Consider the following 27,520-nt stretch of genomic DNA (forward strand, 5'->3'; position numbering starts at 1 on the left):
CAAAATTTTAGATTTGAAGTGGGGCCATGCTAGGTCAGAAAGTTTGGAGCTGATGAGCATAGAGTTTTCCTGAGTGAAAGAGAAAATAGGAAAATATGTCTGGTTTGTGATCCTTGGTTTGTGTCCTGGGGAGGGGGTCTGCAGGTTCTGGGTATAAAGGGGGCCCTCTAAGAGGAGACAGGACATTGTCCCCTGCCCCTATAGGAACTAGTAAGGGAGAAAAGTCTGTAGAACCTGGATCTGGGGAGACTCTTTGGAAGGAAGGAGTAGGGAAGTTGCCCACTCAAGCCAGTGTTCAGACCCCCTGTTCACTCTGAGGCCATAGTCCAGGTTATTTGCACACTTTCTCAGATCAACCTATGAGACACTGAAGGTCACAGGTTTAATTTATTAAGCCACCAAAGCACCAATGCAGATGGCCACTTTCACAGTTTATTCACAGTAACTGCTCCGGCATCCTACAGAGGCCATCTGGCATCCTGCAGAGGCATCCTGTGACAGTTGGTTTGGAATATTCCGTATTCTGAGTCAGTTAGCAGTTGAGCAGACCACTCACTGGTCACTAAGCATAGCCAACTGGTCCCTGGGAAGGCTCCAGCTCCACGTGACACAGCTGGTGATGTGCATGCTGGGGGAGGATGGCCACAGTGGGTCTTCCACCGGCACTCCAGGGGGTTTCCCTTGGGGTTAACTGCCTTGTGTTTTGGGTTATGGATTAACACCTAGAGGTGGGAGGCTGAATTAGCATCTGGTCTTTTCTGTTGGCTCAGGCACCTCCTCCAGCAGGAGCGTCCAAGAAAGAGACTTGGTTCTGGGCGACAGGGCATGATCTCTGGTGCCCTGGGCAGGTCTTGGGTGTTCAGGGATCTCTCTCCCCAGGGAAACAACTCTATTCCTGTCCTGGACCCCATCCTCATCTGTATGGTAACTCCTGGCATGTCAGTTCATCTCTGTGAATTTCAGGGCCTCCCACTGTAGAATAAATGAAACAAGATGAGATTGGGAGGGAGACAAACCATAAGTGACTCTTAATCTCACAAAACAAACTGAGGATTGCTGGGAGGAGGGGGGTTGTGAGAAGGGGGGTGGGGTTATGGACATTGGGGAGGGTATGTGCTATGGTGAGTGCTGTGAAGTGTGAAAACCAGGTGATTAACAGACCTGTACCCCTGGGGATAAAAATATATGTTTATAAAAAAAAATAAGAATAAGGCTTACAGCCTCTGCCCTGCCCTCACCCACCTCACTAGGGCCCACCTGGGAATTACAGGAGATGGTCACATGTATTGTATTGTCCACGAGCTGTGAAACATCATTCCCATGTAAAAGCTAAGAGGGAGCTTCCTTCCTCCCTGCTGTGGAGCCATCCAAATCCGCTCTCTGGATTCAACCACTACCAAGTGTCTATTTCCTTCTTGCAGTCACTCAGGGATTGAACACTTAGGGCAATTAGGAAACACCAGTCATCTGTTTGTTTGTTTTTGTTTTTTTGGTTTTTTTTGTAATAAGGCTTTCTTGTATTTAATTATGTTTAGGCTCTTAACATAATAGTAAAAAAGTAGGCCATATTCACATTTGAACATCTCAGAACAGGGAATTACACAGAGTGTTTTTGTCACTTTCTCAGGCACTTGTGACTTCTAAATGGAGTTTGAACCCAGGCCATCAGTCATGGATAGTGCCCTTTGCTGCATTTCTCTAATGCCTTAGTGAAATAAAAGTATTTGATCACAGGATCTGTCTATAGGGTGTTCTAAGCGTATAGCCAACCACAAGAACTCCAGAAGTCCTACTTGGATTCAGGAGGCTCTACTGAGCGGGCAGCAGGTGGATAATGGGATGAAAGGATTGAATTAGGAATAGATGATCACCCATTTCCCTGTGTTCTTCTGCCAGCAAGTTGTCCACAGTTCTCTCTATTGTGATGCATTTCCTGGGATCTTGCTTCAAGGATTAAGAAGAAATGTTCACATAAGGTGAAGAATATCAACTGGTCCTAAGCAGTGATTCAGGAAACTCTACCTCTGGCCACACAACAGAGGGCACCCTATAGATGACCCACTTGAAGGTACTGTGGAAATGGACTCATTAGGTTCATTCAAGAATAATGATTCTATTTTATTCCCTGGCCTATCTTTAAGAGAAAACCATAAAAATGTTAAGCCACATTCTTCTCTTGTGTATGCAAAGATAAATGAGCAAGCCATTCAGTATTGCTGTAGCTCTAGAATACAGGTACTTTTCAAACTCAAGAATGGGTTTCCTTTTAACAGTAAACAACATCTTTAGTTAACATATAGACTTTTAGCTGATTTTTGAACATTGGCTGAAACAGATCTTTGACTGAAAAAGTGTTTTCAGATTTTAAAAAATTAATAGGTATTATTTATAACAGGAGGTTTAGATGAATGTAAGAGTTGAACAGATAATATAGAAAGCTCCCATAACCCATGCCCCCTGATTCATCCATTAAGGACATCTTACATGAATGTGGTCCATTTGTTATAATTTGCAAAACAATATCAATACACTTCTATTAACTAGAAGTCCACGGTTTACATTAAAATTCACTCTTTGTGCTTTGACATTCTGGGGGTTGTGACAAATGTATAGTGTTGTGTATCATCACCATGCCAGGATTCTTTTTTTTTTTTTTTTTTTTTTTTTTTTTTACTTTGATAGATTTATTACAGACAGAAAAACAAAACCAATATAAAAAAGAGTTGAGTTAAATATTTGGCTATATCTGACGTACTTTTCCTACTAGGTTTCCTACTAGGTTTGTGAAATCAGTGAGAACATAACTGGTGACAAATGATGGCTGGTGATACAATTTATTGTCACAGATACCATTTAACACAGACATCAGTCTAATTCAATAGAAGTTTACCAAATGATTGGTCAAAAATCTATCATGACTCTACCTTCTTCCAAATTTTTGCTACTTATAGAACATTGAAACATTAAAATTTTTGTGAATTTTCACTGGCGTGTTTCTTTTTTTTTAATTTTTTTTATTTTTTATAAACATATATTTTTATCCCCAGGGGCACAGGTCTGTGAATCACCAGGTTTACACTCTTCACAGCACTCACCAAAGCACATACCCTCCCCAATGTCCATAATCCCACCCCCTTCTCCCTCCTACCAGCAACCCTCAGTTTGTTTTGCAAGATTAAGAGTCGCTTTTGGTTTATCTCCCTCCCAATCCCATCTTGTTTCATTGATTCTTCTCCTACCCACTTAAGCCCCCATGTTGCATCACCAGTTCCTCATATCAGGGAGATCATATGATAGTTGTCTTTCTCTGCTTGACTTATTTCACTAAGCATGATACGCTCTAGTTCTATCCATGTTGTCGCAAATGGCAAGATTTCATTTCTTTTGATGGCTGCATAGTATTCCATTGTGTATATATACCACATCTTCTTGATCCATTCATCTGTTGATGGACATCTAGGTTCTTTCCATAGTTTGGCTATTGTGGATATTGCTGCTATAAACCTTCGGGTGCACGTGCCCCTTTGGATCACTACGTTTGTATCTTTAGGGTAAATACCCAATAGTGCAATTGCTGGGTCATAGGGCAGTTCTATTTTCAACATTTTGAGGAACCTCCATGCTGTTTTCCAGAATGGCTTCACCAGCTTGCATTCCCACCAACAGTGTAGGAGGGTTCCCCTTTCTACGCATCCTCGCCAGCATCTGTCATTTCCTGACTTGTTGATTTTAACCATTCTGACTGGGGTGAGGTGATATCTCATTGTGGTTTTGATTTGTATTTCCCTGATGCCGAGTGATATGGAGCACTTCTTCATGTGTCTGTTGGCCATCTGGATGTGTTCTTTGCAGAAATGTCTGTTCATGTCCTCTGCCCATTTCTTGATTGGATTATTTGTTCTTTGGGTGTTGAGTTTGCTAAGTTCTTTATAGATTCTGGACACTAGTCCTTTATCTGATAGGTCGTTTGCAAATATCTTCTCCCATTCTGTCAGTTGTCTTTTGATTTTGTTAACTGTTTCCTTTGCTGTGCAAAAGCTTTTGATCTTGAGGAAATCCCAATAGTTCATTTTTGCCCTTGCTTCCCTTGCCTTTGGCCTTGTTCCTAGGAAGATGTTGCTGCGGCTGAGGTCGAAGAGGTTCCATGCCAGGATTCTACAGAAATCCATACATCAGTGCTCCTGGCAGCACTATTCACATTAGTCAAAAAGTGGAATCAACCCTCAAGTCCCTCAAATGATGAATGGATCAATCACAATGTGTTATATACACACAATAAAGTACTATTCACCTATAAAAAAGAATTTGAAATATGCCCAACATGTATGGACCTTGAAGAAATATTATCCTCTATGAGATCAATCTAGCACAGAAATACCAATATTGTATGATTCCACTAATATAATGTCTTTAGAATAGGCAAACTCATAAAGACAGAGGTTATTAAGAGCCAGAAGCAGTGGGGAAGATGGAGTTATCTCTTCCTGGGTATGGAGGTTATGTTGGATAGGATGAGAGAGTTTTGGGTATAGATAGTAGTGATGAATATACATGTGTAAAGATAATTAAAACCACTGAATTGTATACAGACAAATGATTAAAAGGATGAATGTTATATATTCTTCATCACAGTAAAAAAGTTAAAAATCCAATAGACTAGTGATGAATACAGTAGCTGTGTATAAAAAGCATGGAGGCTGAAAAGGTCTTATAACATTTGAATAAGTGTAATTTTGCTGTGCTTTAAAATGGGTAGGAATCATGGGACTCCATCATTGAAACAACATACATTTTAATGTTTGCCTTTTTTAGATAGACCATTTCACATGGATTAAGTTCCCCTTAGCTAGAAAGACAAAGCCTCTATTTCTCATTTCCTTCCTGCTCCTTCTCTTTGCCTGCCTTCAACCACTGAGGAAGATGCTCCAGCAGCTGCTCAGTCCTTGCTGGTTAACCAACGATATGCATACATTCCTGCCCCATGTCCACACCAAGCAAATCTCCCTGAGTAATAAGTGAGCAGCACTTCCAATGTCCTGACAGCTTCTCTGTGCCCTAGCTCCGTCCAAAGGCCTTTTGGAGAACCTTCTTGGAGACACAAGGGAGAAAGTGGTCCCATCTACCACCAAGGGCAGCAAGCCTGTCTTTGAGATAGAAACCTTGCTTCCTTTCTTTCTTCAAAAGAAAATGAAACAATGTGCGTTATAGATGACATCCACAATTTCCTTGTTGGGCGTGGGGAGAATGTTGAGTCTATTATCAACTTATACCTGATTTCAAAGGACATGTGTTGTCTTAATGTTACAGTTAACTCAGGAAAGGTGTCCAATTAATAGGGGACATTTGTGGTCAATTAAATAAGATCAAGATATACACCGATCTATTTCACAAAATTGGTAATTGGGGATATATTTAAGGGATGTGATCATAACTTGGCAACAAATATTTTACGTTAATCCTTTTTCATGTGCTGATGCATGTACCATTTGCTGCCCATCATGACCCCCGGAGCCATACTACGAGCCCCTGGATGGAAACCTGGATAGATTTTTTTTTTAAAGATTTTATTTATTTATTTGACACACACACACACACACACACACACACACAGAGCTCACAAGTAGGGAGAGAGGCAGGCAGAGAGAGAGAGGAGGGGAATAAGATTCCCCACCAAGCAGAGAGACCAACGTGGGGCTCGATTCCAGGACCCTGATTATGATCCAGGCCAAGGGCAGAGGCTTAACCCACTGAAATACCCAGGTGCCCCAGATTTTTTTTTAAATTTTTTTATTATATTCATTTAGCCACTGTATAGGAGTACATTATTAGTTTTTGATGTAGTGCTCAATGATCTATTCTTTATATATATATAACACCCAATCTCAGCATATGCCCTCCTCAATACCCATCACCCTGTTACCCCTTCCCCCTACACTTCTCCCCTCTGAAACCCTCAGGTTGGTTCTTGGGGTCCATAGTGTCTCATGGTTCATCTCCCTTTCATCTCCCCTTTCAGATTTCCCTCCCTTCCCCTATGGCACTTCATGCTATTGCTTATGTTCCACAGATGAGTGTAACCATATGATAATTGTCTTTCTCTGCTTGACTCTTCTTTCCTTAACATATTCCCCTCCAGTTCCATCCATGTCAGTGCAAATGGTGGGTTTTCACTGTTTCTGATTTTATATATGGACCACATCTTCTTTGTTTTTTTTTTTTAATTTTTTAATTAATTTTCAGCATAACAGTATTCAACCAGTTAGAATGGCCAAAATTAGCAAGACAGAAAACAAGTGTTGGAGAGGAAGTGGAGAAAGGGGAACCCTCTTCCACTGTTGGTGGGAATGCAAGTTGGTGCAGCCTCTTTGGAGAACAGTGTGGAGATTCCTCAAGAAATTAAAAATAGAGCTTTGCTATGACCCTGCCATTGCACTACTGGGTATTTACCCCAAAGATATAGATGTCGTGAAAAGAAGGGCCATCTGTACCCCAATGTTTATAGCAGCAATGGCCACAGTTGCCAAACCGTGGAAAGAACCAAGATGCCCTTCAAAGGACAAATGGATAAGAAAGATGTGATCCATATACACTATGGAGTATTATGCCTCCATCAGAAAGGATGAATACCCAACTTTTGTAGCAACATGGGCGGGACTGGAAGAGATTATGCTGAGTGAAATAAGTCAAGCAGAGAGAGTCAATTATCATATGGTTTCACTTATTTGTGGAGCAAAAAAAATAGCATGGAGGACATGGGGAGATGGAGAGGAGAAGGGAGTTGGGGGAAATTGGAAGGGGAGGTGAACCATGAGAGACTATACACTCTGAAAAACAATCCGACGGTTTTGAATGGGCCTGGGTGGGAGGTCGGGGTACCAGGTGGCGGGTATTAGAGAGGGCAAGGGTTGCATGGAGCACTGGGTGTGGTGCAAAAACAATGAATACTGTTATGCTGAAAATAAATAAAAAATAAATTTAAAAAACATTTTAAAAAAAGAATGGGACCTCTATCTATTCTCAATATGTGTTTCTTTTCCTCTCTTCACCCTAAAGATGGGCTAGTGACTCTATTTGGGGGGCAGGCCACCTCCCCTCATGTCATTTCTTTTCAAAAACAGAGGGATAATGTGTGAGACCAGACTTCAACTTTGGAAAGGAAGTGTTTCCTCTCACGTGAGACCCTTGTCTGTGAAGAGCCACCTGTCTGGACAGCAGGAGTTGGCCACTGTGCAGCTGCGATGACTCTGAAAGGTCTATGATGACACCATCACCATGGAGACGAGAAATACACCTCTGCTGTCCTTTCCAACGGCCCCTCTTTGAGCTGAGTGAGTCATTGAGACACCTAGAGCTCTCTATATGGGGAACAAGATTGGATTGTGTGGCTGCTGTTGTGGTATGTTCTTACAGATCTCCTGACTGCTGTTTGCTGCTAATCAGATAGTTCACTCTTCCTCCAACTATTCTCTCATCTTTGAAAATTTTCTCTCTCCAACTTGTCATTCAGAGTTATACAAATGTTTTATAGTTTAGTTTTATCCCTTGATTTATATTTTTGGTTATTCTACCAAGCTAGCTGCCTTGACTTTTGTCCTCCATTTTGAAAAATGTACTCCTTCCTTTGATATCCTGCACCTCACCCTTGACAAACTAGGTTTCCCTAGGGGAGAAAACATGGCAACATCTATTTTAATTTACGCCTTTTTAACGTCCAAAATTATACATTCCCATTCCTCCTTTCTGAAAGTGAGAGTGAACCCGGAAAGGTCGATATGGAGGATATTTATGATTGTTTTATCCATGTTTTACAATGTCTTCCTGTACCGTTTATCCCAAAATGGGTATTTCAGGATTTGGGGGACATGTTGGTTTGTTCCTAGAAACAGGCGCCCCAAAGAGATCCAAAGAAGAGAAGAGTCTACATTTCACTTATGACCCCCAAGCAGATGTTTCCCTTTCTTCTTTGGCTGTTATCCAAAATTACTTTTTCTAGGTGATATGCTGTCTAGGTCATATGCTATCCCCCATCCTTTTCAGTTCCCCAGAAGTAAGTATAGTGAAACTATAAGGACATTTTGTCCTCAGTTACACAATGAATAGCCAGTCTTTCAACATATGGTGAAAGATGGCTAATTAGTTAATGAATTGTGTTAATGAGTGATTGATACCCAAGCACATAGATTGTTAGGAATGCACAAAGAACGATGGGAGGTGGAGACCATGAGTAGAGACAAACTTTACGTGTAAGTGGATAAACATGTACACTTGCCCATAGGATGGTAGCTCGAAAGCAGAAAGAGTCTTCATTAGAGTGGTTTTGATGGGATGTGTTTGTTAGTTCTCTTGACCTTTCCTCCAGATCTCTTTCCAACAGCTAAGCTATGGTTTTCTTCTGTGACAATGGCCTCAGGAACTCATATGTTGTTTGGAGGCACTTATGTTTGTGTGAGGAATACATAATGCAAGGTGGCATTTTTTCACATGCTTTAAAACACTAGACTTTGCAATAGTGACCCTGCCATCCTTTACCCTGGGATTCCTCTCATTTGGCCTGCTGACCATGAGTCAGGCAACTGGAACAATCTAGAGAATAATCATGACTATTTCTGACCAAGGGTCCCAGAGAGTGTATTCAGGGAATCAGCAATTGGTTGTTTTTTCCTTATTGACTTCTTGATACCTCTGATCCATCCAAACGAAATTGTGTTAGGGTCAAACACTTGTATTTAGGCAAAGCAGCTGTGCCACAAAGCAATGGTCTGGGAACTCAAATGCCCAGATGTGACCCAGCTCTGGAAGTTGTGAAATTGTGAGATCTCAGACAAGATCCATACCCTCCAATGAGCCTCCCAGACCATGTGACATGCATTAATTCAGTAATGCTCATCACACACATATTGGATGTTTTGTTTACTCTCCGTATTTCCCAGGTGGAGGAACGTAGGCATAGGGATGAATGTGACCAGGTTCATGGTCTCCTATGTAAAGGAGCCAGGAGGTGAACCTAGGCCTATGGTCCCAGGGTTCATGCTCTAACTACTGAACTGAACTGCACTGACTACTCAGACATGGATTCATTAGTGTCTGTGCATAGAGCTGTAGTCACAGTGTGTACGTCAGGAATTACCTGAGCCAAGGGAAATCCCAAGTGCTGTTTAGCATTATGAGGTCATCTCGGGGGTCACATAGGCCACAGAAGCTCCTGAGCCCCACAAGTACAGACCTTGCCATAGTCCTTACTAGGAAAGGGACATAGAAAGCCTGGTTAGTTCAAAGATATTGAGGGTTTGGAGGCACACTTTAGGACAACCCAGTCAAACTCTGTTTCATTGCTGGGCTACACCTCAGTCCAGTCAGAACTGAGGAGACCCTTTCATCGTATTTGATGGCATTTTCAGTATGAGTAAGACCTAGTAATGCAGAAATCCTGTGAGCCCAGGGACACTCCTGAGACAATAAAATGGACTCAGAGAACCGGTTCATGATTAGCCTTCTCTCCACTGCCCTCATTGCGATTGCCTTGTAGAGCTGAGATAGAGAGTGGTCAGTGTCATGGCATGGTCCCTTTTCAGGGCATGGTACAAATAGAATAAGAATAGGGATCATAAAGGGTGGTTCCTGGCTGACTCAGTCAGGGGAGCATTTGACTCTTGATCTCAGGGTCATGAGTTCAGTCTCCATGTTGGGTGTGGAGCCTACTAAAAAAAAGAAAGAAGAATTGGGGACCTAGTGTAGCATATTGGATAACATTCTCCCCCATAAGCCCTAAAAACATGCTTGAATGCCGTGAATTACACACTTTAGGGACACTGACCAATAAGAACTCAAATGCTCGTAACAGCCTGGTGTCCATCGTCTCTGTTTTGACAGGCTTATCCCTCAGGGTCAGGGAGTGTCCATGCTCCAGTGGGGACCTTGCCTTCTTAAAGAGCTCTCCCATTGTTGGCTAGTAAGTGCAAGCATGGAGAGAGTCCATGCTCAATGAATATATACACCTGGCATCACACAGCAAGACCAGAAGGAAATCAACATAGAACTAAGAGGGTGCTTGGTTTTCAATGATAGGACTTCATTATTTACATATTGTCAACAACTGATGAGATTCCTCACCAAGGACCAAGCAATTTGGTTGCTTCCTAACCAAGCAACAGAATGTCATGCCTAGATTTGAATCTAGTCTCAATGAAAGGTCACCGATTCTCAGGCTCCAACAAGTATAGAGCAGAGGAGAGATAAATGCAAACAGGTCTGGGTGATCCTCATGGAGTGTCATGAGAGGGGGAGCTTCGCGGGGCTCGGGTTTAGAAGGGTCCCTCCCTATGGGTCCTTTGTATATTCCCGGTTTTTGAAAGAAGATTTTATTTGAGGGGGAGAGAGAGAGAACGGTCATTGGTTATGAGGAAAGTGGGGAGGAGAAGAGGGACACGTAGGCACCAAGCTGAGTGCAGAAGCAGGGGATGGGCTCGATCCCTGGACTCCAAGATCACGACATGACCCGACGTGAGACACTTAACCCACTGAGCCACACAGGTGCCCCAGAGGGTTCCCCTGAAAGGAGGTGGGACATGGTCCCCTGCCACTTCAGGGTGTAGAGAAGAATGAGGAGTCTATAGAGACTGGGCCTGGGGGAGGGAGGAAGGAACAGGGAAGGTGCCCACTGAGAGCCTGTGCAGCCCCTGTTCACTCTGTGCCAGCCAGCCCTTCGTCCAGGCTGTTTGGAGACTTACTCAAATCAATAACCAAGGAGACACTGAAGGTCCCTGTCTTGATTTTTTCAACCACCAAAGCACTAAGCCAGGTTGCCATTTTACCAGTTAACTGGCAGGAATGGCTCAGGGATGCTGAGTCCTTAGAAGGGAAGCAGATTCTTAGTAGAGCCATCATGGGACAGTTGGTTTGGAATGTCCTGGCTTCTGCATGAGCTTGGGATCCCAGCAGACCACTGGTCCCTGAGGGTGGTCCACTGGTCCCAGGGAAGGCTCCACATGAGAGAGCTAAGAGTATGAATGCTGTGGGTGGATGGCCCTTGGATTCCACTGGCTCTTCAGAGGGGTTTCTCACGGGGCCATCTGCATTGTGTTCCAGGTTGGGGATTGAAACTCAGTGGTGGGGGGCTGAGTTAGGATTTGGACTGTTCTGTTGGCTCAGGCACCTCCTCCAGGGCATCAAGTGTCTCCCACACTCCCACTTGGGGCAGGAGGATTTGAGAATGGGACTAAACTGAGGAAGCCCTGGTTCAGGACTGCAGGGCATGATCTCAGGTGCCCTGGGCAGATCTCAAGTATTGAGGGATCTCTCTCCCCAAGGATTCGACTCCATTCCTGTCCCAGATTTCCCACTCCTCAGTATAGTCACTCTTGGCAAGTCACCAATCCCTCACTCTCAATGACAGTGTCCTTCTGTCTTTCTCTATAGTCTCATACAGTGTCTGCTAGAGCTTTCCCCCATCTTTTCCTGTGGTAGTAAAGGACACTTAAGCTACACTTAACCTACATTCCAACATTTTACTGATTTTCAAGCCTGGAATACAGGGTTCTTAATCCCAGGCCCCATGTTGCAAGGTCCATTTCCAGACTCATTTCTTCTGTACCTTTGAAACTTTGTTCTATCATCAATATCCCCTTATTTGCTGCTCCTCCAAGCCCCTATTCTATTCTCTGCTTCTACGTATTGGACTATTGGAGGTGCCCCATATAAGTGACATGATGCCATATTTGTCTCACTGGGTCTGGCTTATTTCACTTAAGATGATGTCCTCCAGGGCCATCCAGGTTGTCACAAATGTTGACATTTCCTTCCTTTGCAGGTGAGAAATTCACCCAGCTATGGGCCCGAAGATGGAAACATCATATAAAAATACAACCCACTGATGGATCCCATGAAGGTACCATGGGAATTTATTCATGAATCGGATTCAAGAATAATTACTGTAGGAGCACCTATGTGATGTCCAAATCTTGATTTTGGCTCAGGTTATGATGCCAGGGACCGGAGCTCGGCCCCATGTGTGGCTCCGTGGTGGGTATGGAGCTGTTTAAGCTTCTCTCTCCAATTCCCATGCCCTTCCCCTGCTCACACTCTCTCTTTGTTGCTAGAAAAAAAAAAAAAAAGAAAGAAAAGAAAAAAAGAAGCTGTATCATTATACTAGCCTGTGAGTGTCCCATATTATTTTTGTGAACATTGAATTTCAGCTGGTCACTCATGAGTTTATAACCACAAGAATAAAGCTGCATTTGCACCTCGAGTTTGGTAACGTTAAATGGTAGGTATAGTGAAGCTAACATTTGGACATGAGTGTGTTGTTAAACACTAGCCAAAGAGATCTCTTCTTAATTTTTAATCAATAGACCTTAATACTTAGAGTAGGTTTAGAGTATCCTAACAAGTGAAGAGATAATCAAAAAAAGTTCCCTTATCCCCCTTATCCCATAGTGCACCTTTTCCACAAGTATCAAAACCTTCATCATTGTGGAACATTCGTCACAAATAACAAACCAGCCTAGAGATATTATTCACTGAATTCCACCATTGCTATTAAGGCCTGCTCTGTGTTGAGCAGTAGTATGGGTTTTGACAAATGGGCAAAGTCCTGTATCCACCATTTATAGGGTAGGTTCACTGCCATAAAAATCCTGTGTTTCACCTAGTAATACCTTTGCACTTTCTCTAGGAATCAGAGCAACCGCTGATGGTTTGTCATCGCTCTAGATTTCCTTTTTCCAGAATATGATAGAGTTGGAACTGTAAGCCATGTTGCTTTTCCACACTGACAGCTTTCTCCTCTATCTATACAGTTACCATTCATTGATATCTTTCTGTGACTTGACACCTGAATTATTTTTCTTTTCTTTTATTATTTTAGTTAGAGAAAGAGGGAAAGTGTGGGGGAGAGGAGGAGGAAGAAGGAGAGAGAAACTTCAGCAGGCTCCTCCTCAGCATGGAGCTTACCTGACACGGGGTTGAAATTCCTGACCCCGAGATTCTGACCTGAGCCAAAATCAAGTGTTGGGTGTTTAACTGAGAGAGCCGACTACATGCCCTGAAGTTCAGCTCTGTTTTTTACAGAATCCTATTTCATTGTATGGGGATATTGTTGGTTGTTTACCCATTCACCCTGTGAAGGACAACTTAGTTGCCTCGAGTTGTGGTGTTCCTAAAGAAAGCTGATAGAAGCACTCCTGGGCCAGTTTTCATAGGAACATAATTTTTCAGCTCAACTAGATAAATACCTAAGAGTGTGATGGCTGGATTAGACACAGCAAGGCTCTTATGCTTTGTTAGATTTGATAGAATTCACCAGTCCAGCCACCTGGGGCCGGCACCTCCTTTCTGGGAAACGTATGAACTGTGGATTCACTGTCTTTGATATATGCCAATTCAGACAATCTATTTCCTTTGCGTGGGTCTTGAGAGTTTCTGTTTTGGAAGGAATTGGCCTTTTTGCTTAAGCCATCCTAGGATTTTTCCATGTATTACTTTACTTTTTAAAATTTGATTTTATTTTTTTTTTCAGTGTTCCAAGTGTTCATTGTTTATGCACCATACCCAGTGGTCCAGGCAATACTGCCCTCTTTAATACCCACCACCAGGCTCACCCATCCCCCTCACTTCTAAAACCATGTTTGTATCTCAGAGTCCACAGTGTCTCATGGTTCATCTACCCCTCTGATTTTCCCCAATTCACTTTTCCTTTCCTTTTCCTAATGTCCTCCAAGTTATTCCTTATGCTCCACAAGTAAGGGAAACCATACGATAATTCACACTGCTTGACTTATTTCTCTCAGCATAATCTCCTCCAGTCCTGTCCATGTTGATACAAAAGTTGGGTATTCATCCTATTTAAAACAATTTTTAGTTATTTTTTTAAATTTCTTTTAACTGTTCCAGAATTCATTGTTTATGCACCACACAAGTGCTCCATGAAATACGTGCCTTTCATAATACCTACTACCAGGCTCACCCTGCCTCCCAACACAGCCCCTCCAAAACCCTCAGATTGCTTTTCAGAGACCATAGTCTCTCATGGTTCATCTCGGCTTGACTTGTTTCTCTCAGCAAAATCTGCTCCAGTCCTGTCCATGTGGATACAAAAGTTGGGTATTCATCTTTTCTGATGGAGGCATAATATTCCATTGTATATATGAACCATATCTCCTTTATCCATTCGTCTGTTGAAGAACGTCTTGGCTATTTCCACAGTTGAGCAACTGTGGCCATTGCTGCTATGAACGTCGGGGTACAGATGGCCCTTCTTTTCCCTACATCTCTATCTTTGGGAGTAAATACCCAATATTACTTTTGAATCCTTTCAACCTCCATACGATCTGTAGTGACGATGACTCTTGTGTCCCATGTTAATGTACGTCCTCTCTTATTCTTTCATTTTTCATCAGGCTACAGCTTTATCCATTTCACTGATATTTACAAGGAATGAGCTTGTGTCTTAGTTTAATGGATTAGGTCTGAGTATTTCCCATGTTCCATTTCAATGGTATCTGCAATAATATTATTTTTTTCTCTTGCTCGCTTTCTATGATACTACACTCTTGCCTTGTTTTCTAAGCAAGCCTAGGCATGTTACATCTCTCTGATTTTCTGACACACGACTTTCAGTCCTATCAGTTCCCCCAAGCCCTGCCTTTCCATAAATGTTGGTCAAGGTACATTTGCATCTCATTTGGTGAAAAATATTTTAAAGGTTCTCTTGAAATTTCTTCATTGACCACTGGGTTATTCAGAAGTGTATTTTTAAATCACAGCTCCTTGGGGATTCTCCCAAGATTTCTTCCTGTTGTTGATCTCTAGTTGAATTTCATAGAGGTCTGAGAGCGGCTGTTGTATTGAGTCTACTCTTTGATTGTGTTGGGATGTGTTTTCCGGCTGAGAATGTGGTCTCCTGCTGAATGTTCCATGGGAGGTTGAGAAAATGGTGTGTTCTGCGAGAGAGTGTCTGCTCCAGGAAAGCTCGATCCCCTGTTTTCCCTTTTTTGTCTCCTGAGGGCCATGGTTTCCCTGTGTCCTCTGTTTTCCTATGGATCCCAGAAGAGCGTGTTGATTTTTCAGTGTCTTCAGGCTCTCTCTTGTCCTTAGGAAGAAGAGGTGATCTCCATGGTCTTTGCCCATGGAAGTGTCTCTTTTTGTCTTCATGTACCTTCAAACTCCCTTCTCGTGGCCCGAGTCTTGACTTCAATACATCTGGGCACATGCTGTTTTTATTCATAGAACTAGTTTTCCAAAACAGCTGAGAAGAACGTGTCTAGATACAAGCTTTTGTACTAAAACACACATTTTCTTTTACATTACGTCTTTGATGACATCTGGCTAATTTAATTAATCTGCCTAAATTATAGGTATAGAGAAATACCAGCAGCATGCCTTCACTCAGCATTTGCCCACCCCAGAGGTATAGACTGGTGAAAATAGAAACAAGATATATTTCAATATATACCCATTGATTATCCAGCCTTACACACAATGGCAGGCAAAGAAATCTACTGATAGAGATTGATAGAAAAGCAATGACCTTACATATCTAACCCACATTCATATCAAGCAATACTCTCCGAGCTATTCATTTTTTTAAGATTTTATTTCTCAGAGAGAGAGAGTGAGAGAGAGAGAGAGAAAGCACAGTCAGGTGGGAAGGGCAGAGGGAGAGAGAAAGAGCAGGTCCTCCCTGAGGAGGGGCCCCCCACGTGGGACTGGATCATAGCATCCTGAGAGCATGACTTGACGGGAAGACCAGTGCTGAAAGGACTGAGTTTCCAGGCGCCCCTCCTCGAATTAATCTTGAACAGCACCACCAATGTGCTGATGGGTACATTCTTGATGTCCTTCCAGATGTGTCTGAGAAAATCTCAGTCTGTGAGACGCTTTGCCATAAGCCCAAAGAAGAAGAGGACCAGAGTGTTGCCAAGGTGAGGTTGCCTCTCTTTTTCCCCAAGGAGCAAGCATTGCTTTCTTGGTTTCTTTCATCAAATTCAGATGACAATCAAATTATACACTATATGTTGGTGAATTGGACATAATAAAAAAATTCATTTTCCTAATGTAAATTTTTTGTACATGGAAGTAAAATGGTTTTTTAAAGATTTTATAACTTTATTTGACAGACAGTGATCACAGTAGGCAGAGAGGCAGGCAGAGGGAGAGGTGGAAGCAAGCTCCCCGCTGAGCATAGAGCCCGATGCTGGGCTCAATCCCAGGACTCTGTAATCATGTCCAGAGCCAAGGCAGAGGCTTTAACCCACTGAGCCACACAGGCACCCCTAAAGTGAATTTCAAACTGTATGTGTGTGTGTATGTATGTGTATATATAATTTTATATACATATATATGTATAAACGTGTATATATATATGTATATGCTTATATATATATACATACATATAAATATATGTGTGTTTATATAAGTATACATATCCATATATATGCACATACGTGTGTATACACACACATACACATTTGAGAGGACATATGTATAATTTCCCTTTTGCGGAGAGTCCTGAGTGGTTGTTTCCTGCCCACCATCGTCTGATTCAAGAGGATATTTACCACTGGCAACAGCAAATCTTGTTAGAATTGCTGTGGTATGATCCTTTCCATCCACAAGAGTTTCTCTTGCTTGGATGAAGAATTTTGTAGTTGCCATCCTGAGTGGACTGGGTAGACACATCTCCCAGGAAAAATAACTTCATACAGGCATCCAGGTCCCACTCTTGGGGCCTTGGATTCAATCACTGTGTTCCATCTGGTTTCCTAAAGTCATTCAGAGAACTAAAGATCAGTACAGGCAGACAAGTATACAGCACGGCCAGAGACTCATGGTGTCCTCTTTTCTGTGCCTGCAGCCTCAGGAAACATCAACAGAGGGAGGCGGTACGTATTCTGGACTCAGTCTCTTCCTGGGGAAAAACTCTAGCTGGTAAGGCAGGTGGGGCCCCCTTGCAATCTTCAGTCTGGAGAGCCTCCCTGATTGGGGGTTCTTGGTAGGACTCTTGGTGGTTTGGGGACAGGCATATTTCCCAGGTGACAAAGTATGCTCTTTTGTCTGCAAGACTAGGAAGCCAGTGGGTTCTGTGTGTGTGCTGTGAGTTTGTGTGCATGAGGTTTTTGGTTGAGGTGTCTTTTGTGGCTCTATGTAGTGTGATTGTGAGTGGGTGATTTTTTGTGGGAAACATGGAGAGACAGAGGCGGAAAGATACAGACAGAAAGACAGAGAGGGAGAGATGAATAGAGCAAGAGAGAGCGTGTATATTTCTGCAGGAGATAGATTCTACCACCACTGCCACTGGCCAAAGTCAACATTCTCAGAGAAAAGAATAAACCTCATCTAGGGCACACGTTCTAGCCGTGGGAGACCCCAAAGGGGCAGTTCAGCCCCTGCCAGCCAACCACATGACCCCACATGATCTAACCCACATTCATATCAAGCAATACTCTCTGAGCTATTCATTTTTTTAAGATTTTATTTCTCAGAGAGAGAGAGTGAGAGAGAGAGAGAGAAAGCACAGTCAGGTGGGAAGGGCAGAGGGAGAGAGAAAGAGCAGGTCCTCCCTGAGGAGGGGCCCCCCACATGGGACTGGATCATAGCATCCTGAGAGCATGACTTGACGGGAAGACCAGTGCTGAAAGGACTGAGTTTCCAGGCGCCCCTCCTCGAATTAATCTTGAACAGCACCACCAATGTGCTGATGGGTACATTCTTGATGTCCTTCCAGATGTGTCTGAGAAAATCTCAGTCTGTGAGACGCTTTGCCATAAGCCCAAAGAAGAAGAGGACCAGAGTGTTGCCAAGGTGAGGTTGCCTCTCTTTTTCCCCAAGGAGCAAGCATTGCTTTCTTGGTTTCTTTCATCAAATTCAGATGACAATCAAATTATACACTATATGTTGGTGAATTGGACATAATAAAAAAATTCATTTTCCTAATGTAAATTTTTTGTACATGGAAGTAAAATGGTTTTTTAAAGATTTTATAACTTTATTTGACAGACAGAGATCACAGTAGGCAGAGAGGCAGGCAGAGGGAGAGGTGGAAGCAGGCTCCCCGCTGAGCATAGAGCCCAATGCTGGGCTCAATCCCAGGACCCTGTAATCATGTCCAGAGCCAAGGCAGAGGCTTTAACCCACTGAGCCACACAGGCACCCCTAAAGTGAATTTCAAACTGTATGTGTGTGTGTATGTATGTGTATATATAATTTTATATACATATATATGTATAAACGTGTATATATATATGTATATGCTTATATATATATACATACATATAAATATATGTGTGTTTATATAAGTATACATATCCATATATATACACATACGTGTGTATACACACACATACACATTTGAGAGGACATATGTATAATTTCCCTTTTGCGGAGAGTCCTGAGTGGTTGTTTCCTGCCCACCGTCGTCTGATTCAAGAGGTTATTTACCACTGGCAACAGCAAATCTTGTTAGAATTGCTGTGGTATGATCCTTTCCATCCACAAGAGTTTCTCTTGCTTGGATGAAGAATTTTGTAGTTGCCATCCTGAGTGGACTGGGTAGACACATCTCCCAGGAAAAATAACTTCATACAGGCATCCAGGTCCCACTCTTGGGGCCTTGGATTCAATCACTGTGTTCCATCTGGTTTCCTAAAGTCATTCAGAGAACTAAAGATCAGTACAGGCAGACAAGTATACAGCACGGCCAGAGACTCATGGTGTCCTCTTTTCTGTGCCTGCAGCCTCAGGAAACATCAACAGAGGGAGGCGGTACGTATTCTGGACTCAGTCTCTTCCTGGGGAAAAACTCTAGCTGGTAAGGCAGGTGGGGCCCCCTTGCAATCTTCAGTCTGGAGAGCCTCCCTGATTGGGGGTTCTTGGTAGGACTCTTGGTGGTTTGGGGACAGGCATATTTCCCAGGTGACAAAGTATGCTCTTTTGTCTGCAAGACTAGGAAGCCAGTGGGTTCTGTGTGTGTGCTGTGAGTTTGTGTGCATGAGGTTTTTGGTTGAGGTGTCTTTTGTGGCTCTATGTAGTGTGATTGTGAGTGGGTGATTTTTTGTGGGAAACATGGAGAGACAGAGGCGGAAAGATACAGACAGAAAGACAGAGAGGGAGAGATGAATAGAGCAAGAGAGAGCGTGTATATTTCTGCAGGAGATAGATTCTACCACCACTGCCACTGGCCAAAGTCAACATTCTCAGAGAAAAGAATAAACCTCATCTAGGGCACACGTTCTAGCCGTGGGAGACCCCAAAGGGGCAGTTCAGCGCCTGCCAGCCAACCACATGACCCCACATGATCTAACCCACATTCATATCAAGCAATACTCTCCGAGCTATTCATTTTTCTTTTAAGATTTTATTTATCTGAGAGACAGAGAGAGAGAGAGAGAGAGCCCACAGTCAAGTGGGAGCAGCGGAAGGAGAGAGAGAAGACGACCCTCGCTGAGCAGGGTGGCCCCCATGTGGGACTAGATCTCACAACCCTAAGATCATAATTCAGATGAGCAAAAGGCTGATGCTGAAAGGATTGAGCCCTCCGGGTGCCCCTCCCCGAATTATACTTGAGCAGCACCACCAATGTGCTGACAGGTACATTCTTGATGTCCGTCTAGATGTGGACATCCGCTTGGTCTGGGCGTGGCCTCGCCAGAACATTGAAGTGCAGAAACACCAGCATATTGCCAAGGTGAGCATGCCTGTCTTTACCCAAGGAACAAGCATTGTTTTCTTGGTTTCTTTCAGCAAATTCAGGTGAAAATCAGATAATATATGTTGATGAATTGAACATAATAATAAAAAATTCATTTTCCTACTATAAATTGCTTGTATATGGAAATAAAGTGATTTTTCAAATGTATATGTGTCTGAATGTGTGTGCATGTGTAATTGCATAAATGTGTAATTACACATACACACACATTTGAGAAGACATATGTATAATTTCCCTTTTGGGGAGAGTGCTGAGTGGTTTTCTCTTGCCAACCATCATCTGATTCGAGAGGACATTCACCAATGGCAACAGCAAACCTGGTTAGAATTGCGCTGGTGTACAAAAGATAAAAGAAAGAAAAATGGTGTAACATTATCATTATTTAGAAAAGGTATTGATACTATTTGTTCCAAATTATAGAAATATTATAGTATAACCTCACTTTCTTTTTTTTTTAAGATTTTATTTATTTATTTGACAGAGAGAAATCACAAGTAGGCAGAGAGGCAGGCAGAGAGAGAGAGAGGCAGAAGCAGGCTCCCTGCTGAGCAGAGAGCCCGATGGGGGACTCGATCCCAGGACCCTGAGATCATGACCTGAGCCTAAGGCAGTGGCTTAACCACTGAGCCACCCAGGTGCCCTCACTTTCTTAAAGCTAAAGAAAGTAATTTCTTATTTCGCTTTTAAATTTGGTCAACTTTTATGAGGTACCTATACAGGATACATAAAGCAGGGATCCCAAATGTCCTTGCTGAAAAGAACTTTCTATAGTTAGTAGATCATGCTTTCATTTTAGACCCACATTAGTCTACACTAGACTTTTCGAGCTTTAATATTACATTAGTTAAAATGATTTGGGGTTCTGTGAACAAACGCATTTGCTAAACACTAAGTATGTTCCTAATATGTATAGACAAATAAAGGTTGGTTGAACTTCACGAATGATACTTAAAAAAAAAAAAAAAAAAGAATTGTGGTGGTGGCATTCATTCCCTCAGCAACAGTTTCCCTTGCTTGGATGAAGAATTGGTAGGCACCATCCTGAGTGAACTGGGCACACACATCCCCTAGGACAAACAATTTCCTTCAAGTGTCCTGTTTGCTTTCCGTGGGGGCCAAACACTGGGTTCCCTCTGATTTCCTGATATCACTGAGAGAACTAAAGATCATGAAGTCAGACAGTATACAACATGACCTGAGCCTCATGGTGCTCTCTTTTCTATACCTGCAGGTGCCGCGCAGACTGAGCCAAAGAGGTGTGTATTCTGGAATCAGTCTCTTGCTGTCTGTAGTCAGGGGCACCATCAGATCCTGGGTTCCCACTGGAATGGGGATCAGAGGTGTGGTGAAACAATGGGTTTTCTATGTGCATACCCATGGTCATGTCTTTGTAATTCAGGTAGTGATTTTGTGTATGTGGAGGTGGGCTGTGTCTCAGTGTGAAATAATGAGGTGTGATTCTGAATGGGCATGTGGTTTTGTGTGTGTGTGTGTGTGTGTGTGTGTAACCAGGATTTATGTCTCCCTAAATAGCACAGTTGCTGGTGTGAACTTATCATTTAGGAAAAGACAAAGAAAATCCCGCCCCTTGCCTCATGGGTGTGTTGTGTGTCAGAACTTACGGCATTGTATGACTTAAAAATGTGTGCAGTCTATCGTATGCCAAATACATCTGGTTTCATCTGACAAAATCCCAACACCATGGAGGAAAGTGTTCCCAGGGTCCTGAGAGGATAATAACATTATCAGAATTCCCTTGAGTCTGTCAGGAATGACTTCAGTTCATGATGGGTCTCACCTCTGAGCAGACAGCGGGAGCGATCATGACTAAAGAAAAGGAGCCACAGCATATTCAGTTGGTGTCAGGGAAAAGGGAGGCTGGAGAGGGTGCTGAATGACAGCGAGGATGTAGTGCCTGTGTTTGGGGAGCCTAGCACCGAGATGAGGCCCTTCAACCTCAGATCTCATGATATTTTTCCCATCTCAATTTCTAGGGGAAGACCCTACATTTCTACACTGAGTGGCATTAGTAATAGCTATTTGCCTTGTTCTTGATCTTCCCTGAACGGGGCTCTCACCAAACCCAATCCCAGAGGCCATGTTCCATCAGACTCTTCAGATTAAAGGGATATTTCATCTATGACCCCTCCTCTGTTCCCACAACTTTTTGATGAAAGGAGCCTGAGAAAGAATCCTCTTCCTCGTAGGGGGAGAGCTGAGGCAGGTGGTCCCAAGGGCAGATGGTTGCCACACCCTGTTCTGAAGGGAATCTGAGAAGTGGGAGCCTGTAGGTTCTAGAAACCTTTGTCTCTAGACCATAGTCTCACGGTAGTGTTGAAGGGAATGCCTGCTGGGCACAACCCAATACAGAAGTGAGAGCAGCAGCTAGGCTCTAAGGAGTCCTGACTCCATCAGATCCTTCTGCTTTGACGGGTGAGGGCATGATCCAGGGGCTTGGACTAGATCTTCAGAGGGAAGATGTAGAGGGGATGGGGGGGCGGGCAGAGGGACAGCTCAAAGGACAGCCAGGCCATGTGAGAGAGGGAGTGCATGCCAAGATTGCAAGGATAGGTGAATCAGGTGAAGCCTGGGCCCAGCCTGGCCCATGCTGAGGACGCCATTCGGGCTCTTCCTGCACAGGGACGAGGCAGGTCACACTGTCACGGCTGGTGTGAGCACTGTATGGACGTCTTCCTAAATCCCCAGGGAAGGGGCTTGCTTCTCATTCCATCCTCTTCTCCGGCCACCTGTGCGACAAACCAGGCTCTTTCCATCATGGAAATTAGGGAGATCCAGAGAATGCAGTCAGGTCTTCTGTTCCCCCACCCGAGACACATCAGTGTGGATGGAACAGGACCAGGCCAGACACACGGAGGCTCCCAGCCTGAACCACCCAGGGCTAGGAGGGGCGAGTTTTTACTTTTCACCTGCTTCTGGAAGTCACTTGGTAACCAGTCCTTGTCTACACGCAGTTGGCCAAGGGTTATCTGGCCTGCAGACATATTTATGCTGAAGAGATCTCACACCATGTGGCTATGGCAGCTGTAGAACATTCTAGGTGTTCATGAGGTGAGAGGGGCACAGACTCCAGGCATGGTGAACTTAGCAAAGTCATGGGAGCTGATCCCATGATTGGGGTGCTTCTTGCTCCTCCCTTTTATGGCCCAGAGGACATCAGTTTGATGGTTTCTCTGAAATGATCTGAGAGTTCGCACACCCAAACTCTGTGTCCTTCTACTCAGGGGGACAGGAGACCTGCACCTGGTAGCCACTGCAAGGGCACCAATTGCATCTCTCTCATTCCTTCTCACCCAGATGGTTAGCTCTCAGCAGCCTCTCTTGATACAGCCTGGATTAGGGTCTACTTCAGGGGCAGAAACGTCCCTCTTCACCTTGTCTGGGCCTCTGTGGCCCCACAAAATGCTAAGTGCCTGCCGAGGCTCTTGTATGGACCAGGAAGAGAAAGATGGGCTCCTGGGGACTGTGAACTGTCCCTGCCCCTAGCGAGACATGTCTGCTCATGTGTGAGTTAATTCAAGGAAACAAAGCTAAACAGTCCCATTTTCATCACATCAGCTAAATTACAGGTGCCCCGTAATGCATGTTTACAACACAGAACATTTTCATTTTCACAGACAGCTCCCCTGGGCACCTGTTCTGAGCTTGGCAGAGGGGCTGCTCACAGACCCCATCTAACCCACACTGTTTCCACCAAGTTGGGAACACAGGTTGATCCGTGCACGGGTGAGAGCTATCTTGATCCCATGGAGACAGGGAAGTGCCATGTGAAGTGGCATCGTTCCTTTTGCTGAGCGTTAGCAGCTGTGCTCAAGGTCTTGTTGAAGGGCTCTGACTCAGGGAGCCCAGGGCAGGTCTGAGGACCTGGTGGAAGAGTAGGTGTTGCCAGGCGAGCCAGCCTGGCCTCCACTGGAGCCTCAGGCGCAAGGGAACCCCTCTCTCTAACAACCCGCTGCTCATGCTTGTGTCTCTATAGAATGGAGCCTGGAGATGATAGTAGAAGTCAGCTCAGAGGAAGAAGACCCTCCAGGTAGGGAAGTACACTCAGGTAGGAACCAAGGGGAGAGGGTTCCTGGGAACAGGCAGATTACAGCAGCTACTTTGTAGATCGAGAGTGGGAGGTAGGAAATCAAAAAGATGAAGTATATGTATTAGAGGATTTCTTTCTGTTTTTCAGCCATGGAGAGATTTTATTTTTTAGAGAGAGTGAAGGATTGGCGGGGAGGGGCCATGGGAGAGGGAGATGGTGACTCCAGGCTGAGCCAGGAACCTAATGCAGGCCTGATCCCAAGGATCAGAAACCCAGCTGAATGCAGACATTGAAATGACTGAGCCATCCAGATTCAGTCTCTGTTTTGTTCTTTTCCTGTAATGGTAGGTTTTTTTTTAAATTTATTTATTTTCAGAAAAACAGTATTCATTATTTTTTCACCACACCCAGTGCTCCATGCAATCTGTGCCCTGTATAATACCAACCACCTGTTGCCCCAACCTCCCACCCCCCTGCCATTTCAAACCCCTCTGATTGTTTTTCAGAGTCCATACTCTCTCATGATTCACCTCCCCTTCCAATTTACCCCAAATCCCTTCTTTTGAAATAGAAGTAGTCTGCGTCTGGGCTTTGAAGGTGCTCTGTTTGTAATCCTCTTTTCTTATTTGATATTTATGATTCTCTCCAAAAGTGCAGTGAGGCTGCATTCCTCACTGCCAAACATAAGAGCCTTTGGAGACCCTCCTAGGCTCGTTGGAATTTCAGACCTGTGTGAAGACTGCTGAGCTGGTCGTACACCCTGGTGCTCGAGGTTCCCACTGAGCTGTTTCCTGGACGACCCGGCCCAGGACAGGGGCTCTAGAAGTGGGACCATTGTCTCTGCTCCTGTCTGATCCCACTGCTCCAGCCACACGGTAATGGACCTGCTCCCCACATCATGGTCCCAGACCACCCTTGGACCTTCCCTCAACCCGCTTGGGGCCTCCCCCAGTCTTTCCAGGGCTTGGGTGCTTGGCATGATTGCTGGCAAGTGCTGGGGTTTATATAGCTGTGCTCGCTGTGGAACCCTGTCTCCACACTGACAGCCTAGGGGAATTTGGATGTCATTTTCCCTCTCCTGTCACATTCACCTCTTCTCTGGGCTAGGACACTTGTGGGCTCTAGTAACACTCAAGTATGATTCCAGTGTCTATGATCAGCCCAGGCATAGGGCAGTACCTTTATTGCCCAGTTGCCTGTCACACTCATGCTCAGCACAAGCCAGGCCCATGAAAATCACCTCCATGCTAGCTGGTTTGACTCACGGGTCAACTGAGGTAGGACTAGGGAGGATGGCAGTAAACCCATCATCATTGCTCCACTGTTGCCATTTCACAGAGCAATCAGGTTGTCAGAGGTGAGAGGAGAAGGGAAAGAAGAAATTCATGATTCGGGGAAGGATGAGGGAGCATAGCAGGAGGGAGCCGAGGAAGGCAGGAAATCATGGGGACAGAAAGTCATGGGCAGCACCTTGGATGCCTCTTGAAAGAATGGGATGACAGGCTTTGGTTGCAGGTGCCAGTTCTGAAATGTAAGGGCCAGAAAGGGCCCAGAGACCCTGGAGGACTTCATATCAGTGGATCATGGTTCTGGGGCTGATGAGATGGGGGGACTGCAGAGCTGAGGACAGAAATTGAGTATTTGGGTCAGGGACATGATCCTGGGAGAAGTGGCCTGAGTCCTCACCTCAGCCTGACTGTCCCCTTTCCCTTCGCAAGGCATGGCCATGTCTGTTACCATCACTCTGCCCAGAGAAGACTATTTCGCAGACTTAGAAGATTCAGAACAATAGATCAATAATCCGTGTGCCATCATTTCCTCTTTCATTCCGTTATACTCTTTCATTTCTTTCTTTTTAGTTTCTTTAGGTAATGAATTATTTTCTTTTGAGACGGAGTGAGATCATGGGAGGGGGTGAGGGGCAAAAGGAGAGAGAGAGAGAGAGAATCCCAGGCAGATTACCCACTGAGTGCAGAGCCTGACAGGGGACTCGACTCCACGACCCTGAGACCATGGCCTCAGGACTCACACACTTCACCAGCTGAAGAAACCAGGCAGCCCTCCTCTCTCTTACTGATAACCTCCTTTTGGTAGCTTCGGCTACTTTCCTCTTTCCTGCTTTTTATGATTCTCATCCTGTAGGACCTGGGCTTATGCAGGCACTTGCTCTTCTCAGATCTTCAAATCTATAGTCTCTGTCCTCAGCCCTGCTCAGCAAATTCCTCAGCATTTTCCTGGTTTCTGGTCCCCAGTCTGCATGAAAAAGCGAGTGCACAAATGGGCCATAGGCAGACCGAACATGAAGATGGGTTTCTGACCACAACCAATCCAGGACCCAATCCTTGGTGTCAGCCGAGCAAGCAGGCTTACTATGTATGTCAGACTTGGAAGGAGGTTGGCTGCTGTATCTAGCAAAAGGCCAGGAATCTGCACCAGATCCCACAGAACAATAGGCCCTAATGGCCGTAGTTCTATCTGAGAGCTTCCCTAACTCTTGTCCCCACTCCCCACCTAGGTCTGACGGACCAGAAAACATTAAGTTGGGACCCCGAACAGGCACATAGGATGCCTCACTTCTAGACAGCTCACTGAGGTTCTCTGGGCCAATAGGCTCCCATCGGGCATAGCTGAGGCCTTCCCTTTTCCCCACTAGCATGAGTTCTCACTCTTCTGCTTGATGTGGAGTCTCTGCCAAATGCACATAATGGTGGCTTGACTCCCTTGCTCTCGCTAGCTCTGATATTCTTTGCCTGTTGTCATTTGCTTGGCCTTCCTTTACAGGACAGGTCATAACAGAGGTCCCGCCAAGACCCCGTCTGAGCTGCCGTTGCTTCAAAACCACAGCTTTCCAGCCTGGCACCTGGGCCTTCTTCTTGGGTCCCCCTTTTTTTTTGGCCTCCTTGGTGGAACCAGACCATTCCTTTTTGTCCGCTTATGCTATCCTTTTGGTTACAATGTTGTATTGTTGATTCTCAGGGTCCACAGTCTTTTTTTGATCCTTTTCATGAACAGAACAAAATCATGTAGTATCCATCTATGTGCCAGAACACACACTGAACCCTACCTTTTGGGGAGTATTTAAAATACTTCATTTAGATAAGTATCGATTTTATGTATTTCCCTCCACTGGTCCACTCATACAGAAATGCTGTGTTAAAAAAACAGTGATTCGTTTCTCATAATTACTCACGAAGAGCCTGTTTTTCCCACACACAGTGACCGAGAAATTGGTCCGTGAATTCACAAAGGTTGAGAGATAACGAAGTACCTAGCCTTAGCTACACACAGAGAAAAAGCAGATCAAATACATAGATGGTGAGAGAATGACTAATTTGATTAGTATGTGCTTAGAGAAATATGACTTTGGAAAATGGAATTGGTGTTAACACTGCTTTTGATTTCATCTGGGACCCATGTTCAATTTTGTTCTAGAAATGTCTGATGACTCAGGACGGTAAAAATGGATAGGGATGGTGTTTTCAGTCAAGAATGGGACCTCTATTTATTCTCAATATGTGTTTCTTTTCCCCTCTTCACCCTAAAGTTGGGCCAGTGACTCTATGGGGGGGGGGGCAGGTCACCTCCCCTCATGTCATTTCCTTTCAAAAACAGAGGGATAATGTGTGAGACAAGAGTTCAACTTTGGAAAGGAAGTCTTTCCTCTCATGTGCCACCCTTGTCTGTGACTAGGCACCTGTCTGGACAGAAGGAGTTGGCCACTGTGCAGCTCGAGTGACTCTGAAAGGTCTATGATGACACCATCACCATGG

At 44.3% G+C, this 27,520-nt stretch overlaps 1 long non-coding RNA gene across 3 annotated transcripts; it reads left to right on the top strand.

The window, feature by feature from the left end:
• The first annotated feature begins 545 nt into the window (after positions 1 to 545).
• On the top strand, positions 546 to 16,875 carry LOC309857180. 3 transcript variants are annotated; one of them, XR_014307509.1, is made up of 4 exons: positions 7,350 to 7,396; positions 11,807 to 11,884; positions 15,841 to 15,917; positions 16,850 to 16,875. It is a non-coding gene; the product is annotated as an uncharacterized lncRNA (long non-coding RNA). The 3 variants fall into 3 exon arrangements; XR_014307508.1 differs by lacking the exons at positions 7,350 to 7,396; positions 11,807 to 11,884; positions 16,850 to 16,875 and adding exons at positions 546 to 616; positions 1,897 to 2,068 and having other exon boundaries at positions 15,841 to 16,096; XR_014307510.1 differs by lacking the exon at positions 16,850 to 16,875 and having other exon boundaries at positions 15,841 to 16,096.
• The last annotated feature ends 10,645 nt before the right edge of the window (positions 16,876 to 27,520 follow it).

Source organism: Mustela nivalis (genome assembly GCF_964662115.1).
Source record: "Mustela nivalis genome assembly, contig: HAP1_SCAFFOLD_472, whole genome shotgun sequence".
NCBI classification, from domain to species: Eukaryota; Metazoa; Chordata; class Mammalia; order Carnivora; family Mustelidae; genus Mustela; species Mustela nivalis.